Source organism: Habropoda laboriosa, unplaced genomic scaffold (assembly GCF_001263275.1).
Source record: "Habropoda laboriosa isolate 0110345459 unplaced genomic scaffold, ASM126327v1 scaffold15, whole genome shotgun sequence".
NCBI lineage: Eukaryota > Metazoa > Arthropoda > Insecta > Hymenoptera > Apidae > Habropoda > Habropoda laboriosa.
Window position 1 is genome coordinate 1,829,989 of NW_017100141.1, and position 17,514 is coordinate 1,847,502.

The 17,514-nt window shown below is 42.2% G+C and overlaps 1 protein-coding gene across 1 annotated transcript in view; it reads right to left on the bottom strand.

Moving 5' to 3' along the window:
• LOC108570944 (protein outspread) overlaps positions 1 to 17,514 on the bottom strand; it is a 223,782-nt gene that overhangs the window by 59,058 nt on the left and 147,210 nt on the right. The gene's annotated exons all lie outside the window — the stretch shown is intronic.

Below are 17,514 nucleotides of genomic sequence, written 5' to 3' on the forward strand. Positions count from 1 at the left end.
AGAATCTCTGCCACGTGTCTGACAGGTTGTCATATGTTAAGGGGTTAAAAAACCCTCTAATCCCTTCAAACTTAAGCCTCGAACCCTCGTCACTACCCACACGCTCTCAGCAAACATTCCCAAAGCACACACTTCCTCGTTTCTCGCGTAAAACACGGAAGAGAACATCAGACGAGCACGGACGATGAATCATTAATACCATCCACTTACCAGGTCACGGAGCTGAAAACCTGCAAGACCGTCGCGAAAGGAAGCGACTTACGGCTGCGAAGAAAAAAGAGGAGAAAGCAGGGTCTCTTCCTAACTCCCTTGCTCACTCCGCTCGACTCGACTCGCTTGCTCGCGCGATTATCGGTGCCATTGGTACGCGAGCGCAAATCGCGTTTCGCAAATGAGATTTCGCAGTCGTCTCTCTCTCCTCCTCTCTGTTTCACTCCGAGAACTGACGACTCGAAGGAACAATGCCCGACCCACGGCCTCCTCGAGAAGTCTCGTCGTCGTCGTCGGCCTCCTATAGACAGGCGCGTGTGTTCCGTTCCGGCGCACAATGGCACGTGCAGAGAGCCGCGAGAACGACAGGTCTGGGGCTCGTGGGCCGGCACGGCGTACTCGTTTCATTCAGGACTTATCGAGATTCGGCCGACGATTGTCTCTTCTTCCTGCCGGATGATGTACGACGCTCGTTCGAGCCGGAGAAGCTCCGACTTTTGCGTCCACGCCAAGTTTCTAACTGTTTGCTTCTTTCTTTTTATTCTTACCTCTTTCGTTTGCAGTAGGACGAGTTCTACATACGATCGACTTCACATTTTAATCGTTTCGCGCAAGGTTAGTTCGTTAAAGTGACGGATTTTTGTGACGTAATTAACCCTTTCGATGTTATCGTAACTGTACAGTCGCATTTCTACCATTTCTGTGGATATTTTTTGCCCCGTGTCTCGGTTTTCTGAAATTATTAAGGTACATGCGAATATTAATATTAATTATACGTTACATAATTGTGTTACGACTCTGTTATCGGTGAACGAAGAATAACTTGAAACCTTCTGCACAAAATTAATTAACCATTTCTTTTTGTCGTTGCAACTGTATGGCTACGTTGTGTTTAGTTTCTGTAGATATATTTTTCGTGTAGATTTCATTTTTATGAAATTTTTAATATAAATATTACATAATTGTACTAATGCTTCCTTATCTTCGAACACTTTGCAAACACCAATATACTCTTACAAATCTCTCATTTGTCACCTAACATCCATAAAAACGCAAAAAGCAATTCTTCACCGTGTCTGTTAACTAACTCGCAAATGAAAGGGTTAAACGACGCGAGATAACGATCAAAACAGTCGAAAACAGTGTAAACTATTAACAGGCAACAGTTGACCTATTTTTCTCGGTAAGGAAACGACGATTAAGCGGGGAAAAAGGAGAGCTGCAGACAGGAATGGCACTTCACGGGCTGTAGTATTAAACTAGAGGCGCCGTCGGATAAAAAAGGCGGAGACATCGGAGAAGACTGACGGTAGTTTCAACGAATTCTGTCTGGCGTTCAGATTTTCTGTCGTGTTCCCGGAGAAACCCAATCGCCAGGGGATCTAATGCTTCCCGATGGACGTGATGCATCGCAGGGTTTTCTTCCTTTTGGACACGTTGGATCGATTTCCGCGTCGCGGAAACCACAGAATCCCTCAACAAGACCGGCCGCTTTCGCCCCGAAACTCTGAAACCCGAGACACGCCGTGTCTCTTCCCCTAGGGAACGACAAAAGAGGATGTGGCGCAGCTTCTGCGCTCGCCACCGCAACCACTCTAAGCCAATATTCGCACAACGTTGAAATTTGCTTCGAATTTTCCATGGAATTCGAGATGGACGAAATTTATTTGGAAAAGTACGTGGGAAATTCAATCTGGATTCGATTAAACGTAGAAACGAAGTGCAACCCTTGATGCTTTTCATGGTAGAGTAATTTAATATTCTCGTATTTCAAGTCTTCGCTGGTTTAATATTCCGATATTACAGTGGTTCGATGTTCTTACAGACCTATTATTCGATTCTCGATATTCTGGTACTCTGGTAATCTCCAATATCCCGATACTCTGCATAAATACCTCAATTTTTCGTACTTCGATATTTTAACGGTAGAATATTTCAACGGGTTCGTTGTCGATATTCCAATGTTTCTGGAGGAAGTAATGGTTTATTCTTCTTTTCTTTGCATTCTACTGCTATCGACTGAAATATACAATTGATAATTTTCATATTTTAATTAAATATTCTGAATTTCATAGAATTTCAATTAATGTGATTAATTTTGATACGCAACGATGCAACGCTCGCCCGTCAAAATTGATACGCGCCTTAGAACGCGTTGCATTTTGATACGCAACGGTGCAACACTCGCCCGTCAAAATTGACACGCGCCTTAGAACGCGTTGCATTTTGATACGCAACGGTGCAACACTCGCCCGTCAAAATTGATACGCGCCTTAGAACGCGTTGCATTTTGATACGCAACGGTGCAACGCTCGCCTGTCAAAATTGACACGCGCCTTAGATCGCGTTGCATTTTGATACGCAACGGTGACACGATACGCAGATATACCATAATTTTTAACATAGCGTAAAAACATACTTCGATACCCTAAATTAATTACCTTGAAAATTTCGTTACTTTCGAAACTACATCAAATTCTCAAGCATTTCACCCCGGAAGAATATCCATCTCGATTTACCAAAACTCTAACCAAGGATCTATCCACTTCCTCCTGGACCTAACAGGGTCCATTATCACAGCAATTACGCCCACGAAACGCCGTGCAATGGCCAGTTTAATTTCTCGCCGATTGTCTAGGGCGTTCGGTTTCTCGCGCCAATAAATTAGATTCCACGGGGTCGTTTCCATACCACGAACGTACACGTGTTACTCTCTCGCGATCATGAGACTCTCGGACGTAGCGGCGCGAGCCTAAGTGTCGGCGTGGCACGGCGTGGCAAGAGGTGGCCTGGCGTGGGACGAGCGCATTGTTCGAGCCGACGACGGCTTCAACGATATACGCCGGGAATAAAGAGTACCGGTTAGTTTTCATGGGTGCTGCCACCATAAACGCCAAACGCTATTTGCGGATTATAATTTGTGCCCCGATAATGAAGGATAATAAAGCGCCGCGTGGGATAGGGCGGCGTCGCGCTCTGCTCTGGTGAAAGCGACGCCATTTCCTCTCTTCATTTTCTTCCGTCGTTTCCTCTTTATCTTGTCTATATCTTGAATTTGTGAAAATTCGAGTTACAAAGGTACCTTATATTCGACAATTTTTTTCTCGAAAATGAATCGTGATAGAAAAACGAAAGTACACTCGTTCGATAGGTACATTCTTGCTCTATGTTCAGAATAAATTTCAGGTTGCTAGCTTGAATACGTGTGATTTTACAATAATTTTAGTGAGTGCAAGTTCTGACACTTCGATATGCAGCAGTGCATAAAACATGGGCTCGCGAGAATTATTACAAAATCGAGTGTGTCCAAGTTAGGGAGTTGAAATTTATTCCGAAGGTAGAGTAAAGACGTAGCTATCCTCTCGATCTACTTTCATTTCTGCACCGTTATCGGTTCGCGAGAGAAATAATTCCGATTCGTCAACTTTCCAGTGCGCCGTTCATATCGAACGAGGGTTCGTCAGAAGTGCCTTGGGAGTCGATTCAGCGTACTCCAATCGACAATTCCATGATTACGGAAGTAAACCCAATCAGAGTTTGCTTCTCCTATGGTAGCCTGAATCATTGAAGAATCTAGGAAGCCGGAGTAACTTCGAACAACCAAAGTCCCAACTTGAGAAGCATACCTCGTAAGTTTCACCGTAATTCAACCAGTTTACAGGCTTTCCTAATCTCGCGAACATTGAAAACGAAATTGAAGTCCACTTGGGACGCATAAAACAGCAGTGAAATGTGAATAAGAGGACCGTTTCGTATCCTCGAGAGTGAAATTGAAATATCCGAAAGACACTTCGCGACGAAATGGATATTACCATCGAAGGCGTATCCTTTCTCGTGTACAGGGTGACTCACGCGTTTGGGACGAGTTGTATCTCGAGTTTCATTGGAGATAGAAAAATATTTTAGAGGAAAATGTTAAAAAATGCAAATAAATTCTTTTCTTACGTAAATCGATTCTTCAGAAGATTCTACGACAAAAATGATTAGAGTACTATGTTATAAAAATTGATAATCGAATTTCCACTGTCACACTTTCAATGAAACATAAATCTTACCAAAAATACCAAAGATCTCGTGAAGTGTTCACTTTCGGAATACCTTATGATAACAGTTTCTTACTCAAAATGAGCCAAAGAAGAAAAATATACAGGTCCGTTCAAAAAAAGTGCGCACTTGCATTTTTCACGTGTATCATTGCACTTCTGAAAAATCGAAGTCCTACAAAAGCAGGGTTTTCTATATCATTCAACTCTTTTCTCTTTAACCATACTTCAAATACAATCCTAATTGTACTGAAATTATGGTTCCAGTTTCACTAAGATATTTAGTATCTCCCAAGAAATTTCAAAGAAAAATAATTAGCACAGTAACAAAATTTCTCTACAAAATAATCAATCGATGGATCCCAACATATAACGTTCCAAAATACTTGCGGTTCCACTTTTAAGATTTTTACAATCTCCCAAGAAATTTCAAAGAAAAATAATTAGCACAGTACACACTCGAGAAATTTTACAGAAACACAATTACCACAGTACACGCTAAAATTTCTCTGGCAAATCGAAGGATCCCAAAATACTTGACTCACCTTGTACACGCAACTCTCATTCCACGCTAACCAGACTCCCAAGCAGTCCACAATCCTCCAGTACACGTTAATTTTTCCATCGAATCCCGCAATTAGTACCTGCGAAGTATTCCCGCACCCCGGCATCACTCCCAAAGGGCGAAAAACCGGATGTACCCCTATGCACTTGGCCCGATATTCCACAATCTCGATAAAACGCTCCACATTTCGCGAAGGGGAGAAAATAATTAGCACCCGTACACACCGTGATTTCTCTCCGGCAAATAATCGGCTACGACTGCTCGATCGATGGATCACGATCGATAATATCGCGCAGCATACACACATGCACATACAGAGCAAGATACAAAAGGAGATTGGTCAGTTGATCAGGACGATTATCCGTGATTTGCAACAGTGTAGTATGCAGCTGATCGCAATTAAAAGATCCGATCCACGGCTGGCGTTATCGGTGACTGGAAGCTTTACGAGCGATCAATAGCGAGTTATCGAGCTGGATTGACGCTCGTTTAATTATCGACACCGTGTTTCTCTCTCCCAGACTACGAGCGGAAATTAAAATTAATCGCGAGACCAGGAGAGACGCCTAATGAAATCGGGCTAGATAACGGACTCGTAGATGCGGATAGAGCGACCGTTAGCAGCGTGCTTGTTTATTGGAGCTCGAGGAGCTTTTCTTCCGGTCTCCTCTGCGTGCTGATCCATCTAGGAAAAGTGGAGATTTTTCTGCATCGCCATCCTTGTGGGTATTTATAACTGACACGTCTGCGTGGAAATGGTTTTTCAGAGGATCGTATCTGTGGAACGAATTGTGATCGAGCAGTGTTTGAGGCTGGTGAAATGATTCGATGGGAGATCGGGGGAGAAAGCTGCGTTAGGAGAATTAATTAGGTGAAATTGAAGGATGTTATTGACTGGGATGGATTGGGGATTTTATTTCTCTGGGTTTAATTGTTGGAATGACGGTCTTCTGATACTGAATTTCTAGGAAAATTCAACTTTTCTAGATTATAGTTAAAAATGAGAAAATAATTGCAACAATTTGCACTCTACTTCTGTTCTTGCAAATTCAAATATAACAAAAAACGAAACCCTCGACAAATAAACTATTGTGTTTCAAACATTGCTTAACGTAGTCTTGCCTAATTAAGAAATTGAAGCCATTTTCTGCAAAGAAGCTAATTCTTCGATTTTCGGTCACCTTATAAAAATTATCAATCATGCGTCAATTCTAACTAAAAACACTACAGCAAATGCATTTCGCCTAAAACACTTAAAACGCACACCGTCACAGCGACCTGGACAAACCTTCTTACACAGTGCAATAAACCTACTCTACCTGGAAATTCTACGCTCAACTATACGCTCGTTAAAAAAGAAGAAAGAAGGAGTTCCAATGATTAGCCGCGGTATAATTATTCCAGCACAAAGCGATTAAGCTGCTACCTTTTCGTATTTGTCAGCGTGTAAAACGTGACCCCTTACGCAATTCCCCGTACCTACAATTACCCACGTGGACAGCTAGAACGTTCTTTATTTTTTTCTTTTTTTTTCTACGATTCAAGTTTTTCGGTATATCTGTCCGCGACGTAACTTACGCCACCGGAGAGACTTTCACTCGCTCGAACACAGCTCGACGCAGCTTAAGTACGTAATGGTCTCCCTATTGGCGATCCGATCAGACTTTAATGCTTTCTTCGACGAGTACGCGAAGTACGAAACGATTACGTGTACCGAATAATGCGCGGTTGAAACGAGGCAAAGGTTCCCCCTTATTCACGTGGGGCCACAGCTGCCGCCGCAACTGCGATTTATGCTTTAACAGGCCACGTATCTCACGATTGGACTGAATTCCCGCCGAGGCACTGATAAGCCAGCTCATTTGTCCGCGGAATGATCTACCAATTGCGCGATTATTCCGCCATAACTCGTTGCTTCGAGGTTAAGAGGTGTAACTGTGGAGTTTCCTTTTGATTTGTGGGCGGAAGATAGCTGTTTCGGATTTGCTTGTGGAATACGGGAGGCACCTGTGTCTTTCGAAAGGTAGGGTTCGAAATTTGGAGATTTTTTGAGTCAAGGGAATTGCGACTTAGGAATTGTTTTTATGAATTTGAGATTTGTAATTGGAACACGATGGATAGTTGTGTGTTCGAATGTTAAGGTTCGTAAATTTGGGAATTGCGAGTAGGGAATTTCTTGAGTTAAGGGAATTGCGATTTAGGAATTGCAAATTGGGATTCTTTTTTATCAGTTTAAGATTTGCAATTGCAACACAGTACTCCAAAGTTAAGGTTTGAAAATTTAGGAATTTCTCGAGTCAAGGGAATTGTGATTTAGGAATTGCAAATTGGGATTTTTTTTTATCAGTTTAAGATTTGCAATTGCAACACAGTACTCCAAAGTTAAGGTTTGAAAATTTAGGAATTTCTCGAGTCAAGGGAATTGCAATTTAGGAATTGCGAATTGAGAAAGTTTTATCAGTTTGAGATTTGCAGTTGCAACACAGTACTCCAAAGTTAAGGTTTGAAAATTTAGGAATTTCTCGAGTCAAGGGAATTGCGATTTAGGAATTGCAAATTGAGAATGTTTTATCAATTTGATATTTGCAATTGCAATACAGTACTCGAAAGTTAACGTTCGAAAATTTGAGAATTACTGGAGTTAAAGGAATTGCGATTTGGGAATTGCAAATAGAGGATTTTTTATCACTTTGAAATTTGCAATTGCAACACAGTAGATACTTATACATTTCAAAGTCAAGCTTTAAAAATTACGAATTTTATGATTCTGATCATGACTTGTAAAACAAAAAATACCGAATCTTCGTCAAAATTGCAATTCCACCAAATCGAACATCTTCAAAGACACCTCGTTCGTAACTTAATCACTCAGAAACCTCTCAATTCCATCCAAGAATATTTACTCTCCCAAACCTCAAACTCACAAAATCCTCCACACCCACAAATCTTCTCTCTTCCCCAAAAACCCTCCGCAAACAACCCAAACCGTTTAACCCTTTCAACTAGGTGTGTTTACCTGTTCCAACAAACCCACCCTCCTAATCTCGAACTCGCCGAAACTCGAACTATCCACAGAAAACACACCGAAACAAGCCCTCCTAAACGCAAACTCGAAACGGTAAGTGTAAATTTGTTCTCCATCAGCTCACCGTCCTACCATGCACGCAACGAACAATTCAATTGCAAGGTACACGACGGACGAGAAATGGCTCGACGTCCACGTACGCCTAATAACAAGCCAGCTTATCGATTAATCGTCGCCGCTCCTCTCTCTCTCGAGAGAGAGGGAGACCCATTGTAATTTCGCCACTGGCTCTCTTATGTACTCGGAAACACCAATATACGCTGTACATACGAGGACACCTTGCGAAACCACCACACGGCGATATTATCTTACGGCGACGATTACGCGCGAATACGCGCGTACTTTCTAATTGCGAGAACGTCCGCGGATCCTTAACTGCGGCGTCAACTCGCCTCTACATACATGATAAGTGAAAATGTTATGGTAAAAATAGAAGAAGAGAACTGGTCGATGATCGATTCCATGGAAACGCGCGATTTACTCGTCGAATAATCTGAAACCGAAACGAAGGAGAAAAATCGATCGATTTGCCCCCCTTTCTGTCAGATTAGCTCCAAGCTATTCGTGAAAGTGACTCGATCCATGGGAATAATTACTGTTATTACAACGACTTTGTCGAAAGGTATCGTGCTCTTATCGATAATTGCACCGCCTGAGAATGTAAATGACGAAAGATCGAAATTTTTTTCTTCTCTTTGTCGCGGAGCTTTCTTTTTCTTCTGCGATCGAGGATGCGAGATCGTTAGAAGATGGAAGAGAATCGAAGGAGATACGAATCTTCGGTGCTTGGTGAATGGATTTTTTTATTTTTAGATACGAAGTCCTGAGGGAGATAGGAAAGATTGTTGGTCGATCGATAGGAAGTGACGATAAGAAAATGGGTAGCTTGATGCTGGATGACTGACGTTCGTTAATTGTAATACTGTTGACGAGGATAGGTCGATTTTTCGATTAGAATTTCAGTGGAATAACAGTGTTCCTGATTGACGGGGCGCCGTTTGTCTGGTTAATCGAGTTTGCGGAAGATCGAGGAGCGGATAACAATTTTCGTGACAACTACTGTGCGCCCGGGGATTTTTAACTCTACGTGCCTCTAGGAGGAAGGGAATTATAGTGATCGTTGGAGTTCTCTCGTGGAAAAGATTCTCTGTCTGCAAAAATTCGAGGACTGTGGCGTGAGTGTCCAAGCTATAGCAATTACAAAGAGCGTTCTTATGGACGAGGCGAATTTAATATTCGGAATTGTGAATTTCAATGGTAGCAATTTTTTAATGTGGCTACTTTTGTATAATATTAGGAGAGTTGTTTTTCACCAAAAAATGAGGAAATTCACTTTGGAAAATTTTCTAGAGAGCTTTTAATAGAATAAAAGACACTTTGTACTTAATGTGAAGTTCAATAATAGAAAATTTTAATTGTAAATTTTAGGAGGAGGAATATTTCTTACACAAAGATATTAGAGAACTTTAGAAAATTTTAGAAAGCTTTGGAAAACTTTGGAAAACTTTAGGAAGTTTTGGAAAACTCTGGAAAGCTTTGGAAAGTTTCAGAACACTTTGGAAAGCTTAAGAAAACTTTGAAAAGCTTTAGGAAGCTTTAGGAAACTTTGGAAAACTTTAGAAAGCTTTACAAAGCTTTAGAAAACTTTACAAAACTTCGGAAAACTTTAAGAAACCTTGGAAAGGTTTTCAGACATTTCAATACCATAAACGGCACTTTACGCTCAAATGAAAAGATCTGCAAAGGATCTCCCACCTCTTTCCTTCTCAAAGATCACCAGACAATCGATAAGGAAGACGTCTCCTTAAATTTTTCCCTCCGACAAACGATTAGAAGACGAAACAAGCCATTATCGAGGAGAGAAGAGAGGGAAAGTCAGTAGGTGGTCGCAAGAAAGGGACAAGGAGTCGTAGAAACACGAACAGAGAAAGAGAAAGAGAGAAGGCGTGACAACGACTGCGCTTAGCATAACAATATTTACTACTAGAAGAAACTTAAGAGACTTGAATATTCTATGCACAGGCCTCGCCCAGGACTTGCACAACCATAAGGCGGTATGTATAATTACGTGTCGGGGATGAGACAGGATCGTTGCCGCGTCCACTAAGTCGAGGATTGAACGATTCGATCGTCGGGGGAAGAAAGCTCACGCGCTATTGCTTTCGCGAACAGCGTTTTAATTGATAGCTCCTATTCAGACGTCAGTCACTAGATGATTGCTGCGATGAAGCTACCGGTGGAATTATAGTGTGTATAATGCAAGAAGGTAGCAGGATGTTTTCATTGATTTTCGAGTTTTATTGAATATGAGACTTCAAAAACACTTTTAGTTAGAGAGTTGCCTTCTTATGGCTAAATTAATAGCGAAAGTTGCTCAACTCTGCGCTTTAATTATAGTAAAATTTTCTTTATTCTGTGTTTCAGTGTCCTTTATAGCAAAATTGCTCAACCCTGTGTTTCAGTGTCCCTTTATAGATAAATTATAGTAAAAATTGCTCAACTCTGTGTTTCAGCGTCCTTCTAGAGCAAAATTATAGCAAAAATTGCTCAACTCTGCGCTTCAGTTATAGTAAAAATTGCTTTCTTCTGTGTTTCAGTGTCCTCTAGAGCAAAATTATAGTAAAAATTGCTTTCTTCGGTGTTTCAGTGCCCTCTAGAGCAAAATTATAGTAAAAATTGCTCAACTCTGTGTTTCAGTGTCCTCTAGAGCAAAATTATAGCAAAAGTTGCTCAACTCTGCGCTTCAATTATAGTAAAAATTGCTTTCTTCTGTGTTTCAGTGTCCTCTAGAGCAAAATTATAGTAAAAATTGCTTTCTTCGGTGTTTCAGTGTCCTCTAGAGCAAAATTATAGCAAAAATTGCTCAGCTCTGTGTTTCAGTGTCCCTCTATAGCAAAATTATAGCAAAAATTGCTCAACTCTGTGCTTCAATTACAGCAAAAACTGCTTTCTTCCGCGTTTCAGCGCCTCTTCACAGAAAAATTACAGTAAAAATTGCTCAACTCCGCCTTTCAATTACAACGAAAACTGCTTTCGTCCGTGTTTCACCGTCTTTTTATAGACAAATTATAATACAAATCACTTAATCCTCTGTTTGCAATATGAATGTGTCTTAAAGAGGACTTACACATTCTCCAAGCGTGTAGAGCAAGTGTTTTTATTGAACTGTATGAATGACAAAGTGCCATGTTTGGCACGCTATTCGAATAAAACAAGTGTTGTAACTGTCTATTGAGATTCTAAGCCACACTTGCTACCTGATTTACACACTACCAGCTTGATGTAGGTTTGAAGAAACACCTGGTCATTCCAACGATATGAATCTTCATTTCACTTCATTTGTATTACGCGTGGATCATTTGAATATCATTCTAAAATGTACGTTACAGAAGCTTCTCGTCGAGGATTGAATCTCTAATACACCCGGCTAATTAACCAGCAATACGTTAATTTCTGCAGATGCAAAATTATTCCAACGACGATTCGACCGATATAAAAAACCGCACCTTTCGAATTCGTCGCTATCGCACACATTGTTGAGTTCAAAATTTAACCCTTTTATAATAGTCCAGTTAGCCCCTAATCATTTAGTCACTCCCTTTATTTCAACATTTCACTGTAATATCAGTTATAAAATACTAAGTTTCGGTGTAATATTAATAAATAAAAATTGATAATTCATCAGTATACGATATCTGAAGGCAAAAATTCTTACGTCGAGTCTGAGTCGACAGAGGGCCGCAAAGGGTCAACCCTCTGCACTCGGAGGTGATTTTGCTGTACAATAGGTCGCAAATCGGATGTTCGAAATTTTTTCAAACTAACGCAGAAATAAAGTATACTGTTTTATTTAAGAAATATGTAAGAAATTTAATTATCTTCGTTAATTATTCACCAAGTGACGATTGTTTAACGCCGCTTCTCAGTCGTCACTCCACTGCAAAGGGTCAGTATTCGATAAAATACTTTCGTCTTCCTTTTGAAAAATTCATTTACTCGACGATTTTCAGAAAACTCGAAAGGAAGCTTCCAACGGCCTCAGGATCAGAAAAGAAACGCGTTCTCCACACCCGAATCGACCCCGTTACTCCGCCGTAATCCTCGCGAGTCGCTCGAAGCGACGCGAGCGCACAATGTTGCACGGTTCTTTCGATCGAGGCAACGATCTCCGAGGGAAAAGAAGAAGGAGGAGGGAAAAAAGGAGAGAAAAATCACGGAACAAAAGCCAATTTACTTTGCACGCGGCGCAGGATTCTCCCGTGGTGCACGTATAGCCGGTGGATAGAGAGGAAAGTGACGCAACGCAAGCGACGAAGCGCGTGTATGTACGAAGATGAAAACGAGCCGCGCGATTCGCACGACATTTGCTCCTATCGCGTTCCACACAGAGAGAGAAAAAGAGGAGGAGGATTCCTAGCGATCCGACGATTGCGTAACGGTGAAAATAGGGGGCCGTGTCACGACCCGCGGAGAAAGAGTCCTTCTACTCGCAGGTGCTCTCCTCTCGTACACGGGTGAATCATCGATGAACCAGGCTCGATCGGCGCGCAACATCCACCAGCCTTTAATGAGCGGGATACTCGACGAATTGCGCAACATCGTCGACGGTGAGAACGAGCTATTCTGCTTTACGGGAGCTGACGTTCGCTCAGCGAGGAATTCTATCCCGTCTAGGGAATTTGTCAACAAAATACTCGGCTAAATTAGGATTTTGTAAATTCATTTTGTTGGAAAATTATTTGGACCGATGTGATTTTTGCGGTTCTTAGTGTAAGAAATGCGAGATTCCGGCGGCGAAGTGGTGGCCTAGACTTTGTAACCCAGGAAGAGAAAGCGCGGGTACCTGAGGGTGCCACAAACTAAGCCCTTTCCCCGAAAAGTCGAACGAGGAGGCTCCAAGGGTTTTTCGGAGCAACGTGGGATACGACGCGGAAAGGACATTCTGGAAATAGCCGTCGAGCGAGACGGGCGCCGGAAACCTTAAGAATCGCTTCGGAATACAGAATAAATTATTTTTGGGATACCACACTATCCTGAGACTTTAATTCTTTGTTTTCAAGTGGTGTTTACATTAGGGTGTTCTTTTAGACTTAACCCTCTGACCTACTGCAACGTGTCGGACTCGCGGCGGAGATTCTGATGAAGATTATGGATTCCTAAGTGTAATTAATCTGTGACAGATTAGCTTTCGTTACCTGATACAGTGCTAAAATATAAATGGCTGACGCTTAGGTGCGTAGTCGGAAAAGAAATCATAGGTGAAGGGGTTAAACCCTCTAATGGGCCCGTGTAACTTTCAAGTCACATACCAATATATCGATATTTTATTAAACAATTGAACTTTCTTCCACAAAATGGCATAAACGTCTTGTTGTACAATGTCTCCTTATTAACCAGTAACTTTCTTGATAACCGTTGTCACTTCAAAGTTACAATATGTATTCGTTACGATAAAATTGTCGAAATTTCTGAATTCACCGTTATTCTGCATTTATAGGTCGATACTTGCTAATTTTACGTTACATAAATTCTTTTACAGTCAAGAAAAATATTCGGCCCATAGAGGGTTAATATAAATGGCTGACGCTTCGGTGCGTAGTCGGAAAAGAAATCATAGGTGAAGGGGTTAATATAAATTGCTTCATAAAGAAGAAAATGTCCATTTTCTGGAGGACCTTTCGAACTTAGAGAATATGGAATGCAATAAAATATTTAATAATAAATAATGTAAACTCGCGATGAGTGTGTGTGTCACGATTCGTTTTTTTCTTTTGTCCGAAAACAGAATGTGCACGTCGGTGCATTTTTCTTTATACGTTATTCTAGTACTTAACCCCAGGCGCTTCAAATAGTCCAATTAATCATGGGCACTGCCATGTAGTTTCCCTTTATTTCAATATTTCACCGTAATATCAGTTACGAAATACAAAGTTTCAGTATTGATAATTCAGCATAATACGATATTCATCTGAAGGCAAAAATTCTTTCGACGTAGGAGCGCAAAGGGTTAATAAATAATTTCTAAACTCTCGTCGCTTCTCTTCACCGAATGTGAAACTTGAATTCAGCAGATCGTTAGACTAATTTGCATTTCTGCTCCAGGCTCCTTTCACCTAATTCCAAAGGACCTCCAACCTCCACCCAGCCTCGCAAGATCGACTCTGCTACACCGTACTCACCCAATTCCCCCAACGTTCACCGTGTCAACGCGATTTAACAAATATTAAAGAGCACAGGTCACGGCCACGAGCTCCGTTCTCCACTCTCCGCCATCCTACGGAGACACCTGCCGAGGCGCGCGCGAAATCCGCTCGTAAAGATAGCGATCGCGGTTACGGAGGTGTCGTAACCGCGTCCTGTCGTTAACACACAGCCTTACCAGGCTCACAGCGATCCCCTGTTTTCGATACGCTCTCCTCGGACAATCTCGATCTCAATCATCCTCCAGCGAAAAAAAACCACCTCCTCCATCTGCTAACTCTCTGCGTACGAAACAGTGCTGCTCCACGGAGCAAACAACAAGGACACACGTAGTAGAGGTACATCTGCTGACATGTTCGACGCGAGTCTCGATAGAAACGGCGAGAAGAATAAAGAGGGCAGGGCCCTCGAGTTCCCGGAGAGGCCGCAAGAAAACAGAATTCCACGGTCAGTCCTTCTCGGACGCGGCGCAAGGACTTCCTGCTATGCCCGGACAGTTTCGCCGGAAAGGCGATCCTAACGCGTTACCATCGCGTGGAAATCGTTTTCCACCTAGCACACACACGCACAAAGACGCTGTTGGACGTTCTTTTTTCCGCTGTCCAACGTGAGAGGGGAACCGCCTCGGCGATCGAACTCGCTCTTCTTTCCTGGAAGAGCGCGGAGCTCCGCGAAGCAAGAGACCAGAGGTGAAGGGACGACTGGTAAAGGAGGGAACAAGGAACCTGAAGAGGCCACGGAAGAAACGTGGACGAAGAAGAAGAAGAAGAAGGAGGAGGTGGAAGACTCGCGGAACGGATAGGCTCGGAGAGATAAGTAGCGCGAACTGCGTGGCAGTAGGTAGACTCTAGCACCGGCCCCAGGCAAGAAACTAGCGGCAATAATAATTTACAGTACGCTCCTTCCCCCTTCCTATCACCGCTGTTGAGCACTTCTCCCCCTTTTTCCACCCTGCGCTCCTTCTTCTACTACCTTGGTTGCGCTTCCACGGTGGTTGTTGCGTGCAATCCCATATTAGGAGTCCTGCTGCTCGCTCTACCGAAGATCCACCGCGGCCTATTGAGACGTAGTTACCCTTGCTCGTCCTCCTCTTTGCTCGTCCTCCCGCTGAGAGGGAACAGAGGACGCTCGGGCGGCGTTCGAAAAAGGGGGAATCGAAAAGGTGGAACCTGAAGGGTCTTTGTTTCTGAGCGGAGCCATGAGCCAAACGGACGCAGAGTGATTCTTCGGGGGAACTGACGTGAGAGAGGGCTTGCTTTTGGCAGAGCAAGCAAATTTACGGTGAATGATTCTTCCTGAGAGCTGATTCTGGGTGATGGAGAGATTTTGTCGAGGAATCTTGCTTTCATGGACAACCTAGTGGACTGGAAATATTTGGGTCAGATTCTCTGGAGCTGGTTGTGATTTAAACAAGCACTAGCTATTGCTACTTTGTTGTAGAAATTTTTAGTAAAACTTCAAACGACCTTTTCTTGTTTCAACTGACAAAGTTGGGCCAGGAAGTTTGTGATTCACACAGTTTCAATAGAGTTCTAGTTCTCCTGTAGATACGTTGCTGATCTGTTTCTACTTTGTTGCAGAAATTTTTAGTAAAACTTCAAACGACGTTTTCTTGTTTCAACTGACAAAGTTGGGCCAGGAAGTTTGTGATTCACACAGTTTCAATAGAGTTCTAGTTCTCCTGGAGATACGTTGCTGATCTATTTCTACTTTGTTGCTCTTCCCTTCATAGTTTCTATTTTTGTTGGAACTTTTTAGCGAAGTATCAAAGGACCTTTTCTTATTTATTCTGACAAAGCTGGGCTAGAAAAATTTGTGTTAGAATTCTAGTTCCCCTGGAGGTTGTTCCTGATCTATTTCTACTTTGTATCATAGTAACAGTCCCTTGCTCTTTCCTTCAAATTTCGTGTTTCTGTTAATTAGGACTTTTTAATAAAGCTTCGAACAACCTTTTCTTATTCACACCGACAAAGTTTGTACATTGTTCGTACATTCCTAGTTCTTCTGGAAGTCTATCGTTGATCTATTTCTACCTTGTATCGCAGCAAGTCAGGTTTCTCTTCCCTTCGCATTTTCACGCCACCTGTTCTCATTTAAACCCCACATCAGACGCAGAAAGAAAAATTGCCACATCCTGTACATTTCAAGCTAGTTTCTTCCTACGAATCAACACTTGTTCGCGCGAAAAAATGATCAGTTTCCATGCTTCGAATACAAAGTAGAGGGAGATCTACAACCACTCTCGTCCAATTACACACGTAGAAACTCTCCTCTTGCTAAATCGTTTTATCAATTTACAATCCTTCGTTCGTTCAACTAACTCGCCTTATTATATACAAGGCATTCGAGCAATATTCCACAGCATACCAACTTCATCCCTCGTAGTTGACATTACACGTACTCGGACACGACATCCCGACATCACGAACCAGCTCGCAACAAGTCATTTTACCTGGACGAACGAGACGAAAGAGAGAGGGAGGAGAGAAGGTAGTAGTTTGCGTAGACTGTTTCTATAAATTATCAAGGGAAAACATGGAGGAGAACTGACGCGCAGGTTGCCAGGACAAGGCTGAGGCAATAAATCGCGGTCGACATTCCAGCTGTGCTAGAGCTGCTGACGAATTTTCCAACCCAACGAGCCCTATCGCTCTCGTTTCAACCCGTGAACGTTCATTTCTTTTTTTAAAGTTCGCCTTGCCGGAGACGCTACTTTGTTGCGCTTGTTCGCGCTTCACTGGAGACCTCCTATTGGCTTCTACGGACCAGTGATCTTCTCAACTAGCAACCACTGAATTATATCATTCCTATGCCGCCGTAGGGAAAAGTGAATCAATTTTACACAGAAAGCTCAGTGAATATTCCAACATTTCGTTCCATCGTTTCCCCCCTTTTATTCGCGAGCACAGGATTTTTTCAAGCGTGCAAGTGTCAGGACGACGACGAGATGGCATTTAAATCGTGGAGAAGGGTTCTCCACGGTGAATGTGAATGTTGAAAAGGAGGATAGAAATTGAAAATCTAAAAATTGGTAGAAATCTTGGTATCCCTGCAGAAATTTTCCCTGAATTTCTAATTTTTACTACCCCAAACTTAGCTAGCTTGCCACTAAATCACTTCCTCCCTGTCAGATTTATCAGTCAGTTAGATATAACAAAAATGAATCTAACGCCTTACTAGGAAGTATATATTACATTTGCATACGTTCGGAGAAATCCGTTTAGCCTTACCACCTCTGTTTAGTAAAGGTCTAAATGTTTATGATACGTGACAAAAGGCCCTTCGGTCCCAAGCGGGGTCGTAGGCAATAGACAGTGCTCTTACCATCAAGTAGAAAAGCGAACCTTCCTTGTGTCCAATAAAAGTTTACAGTTTAAAATAAGGATTATTAATTATTTAACAACCAATAA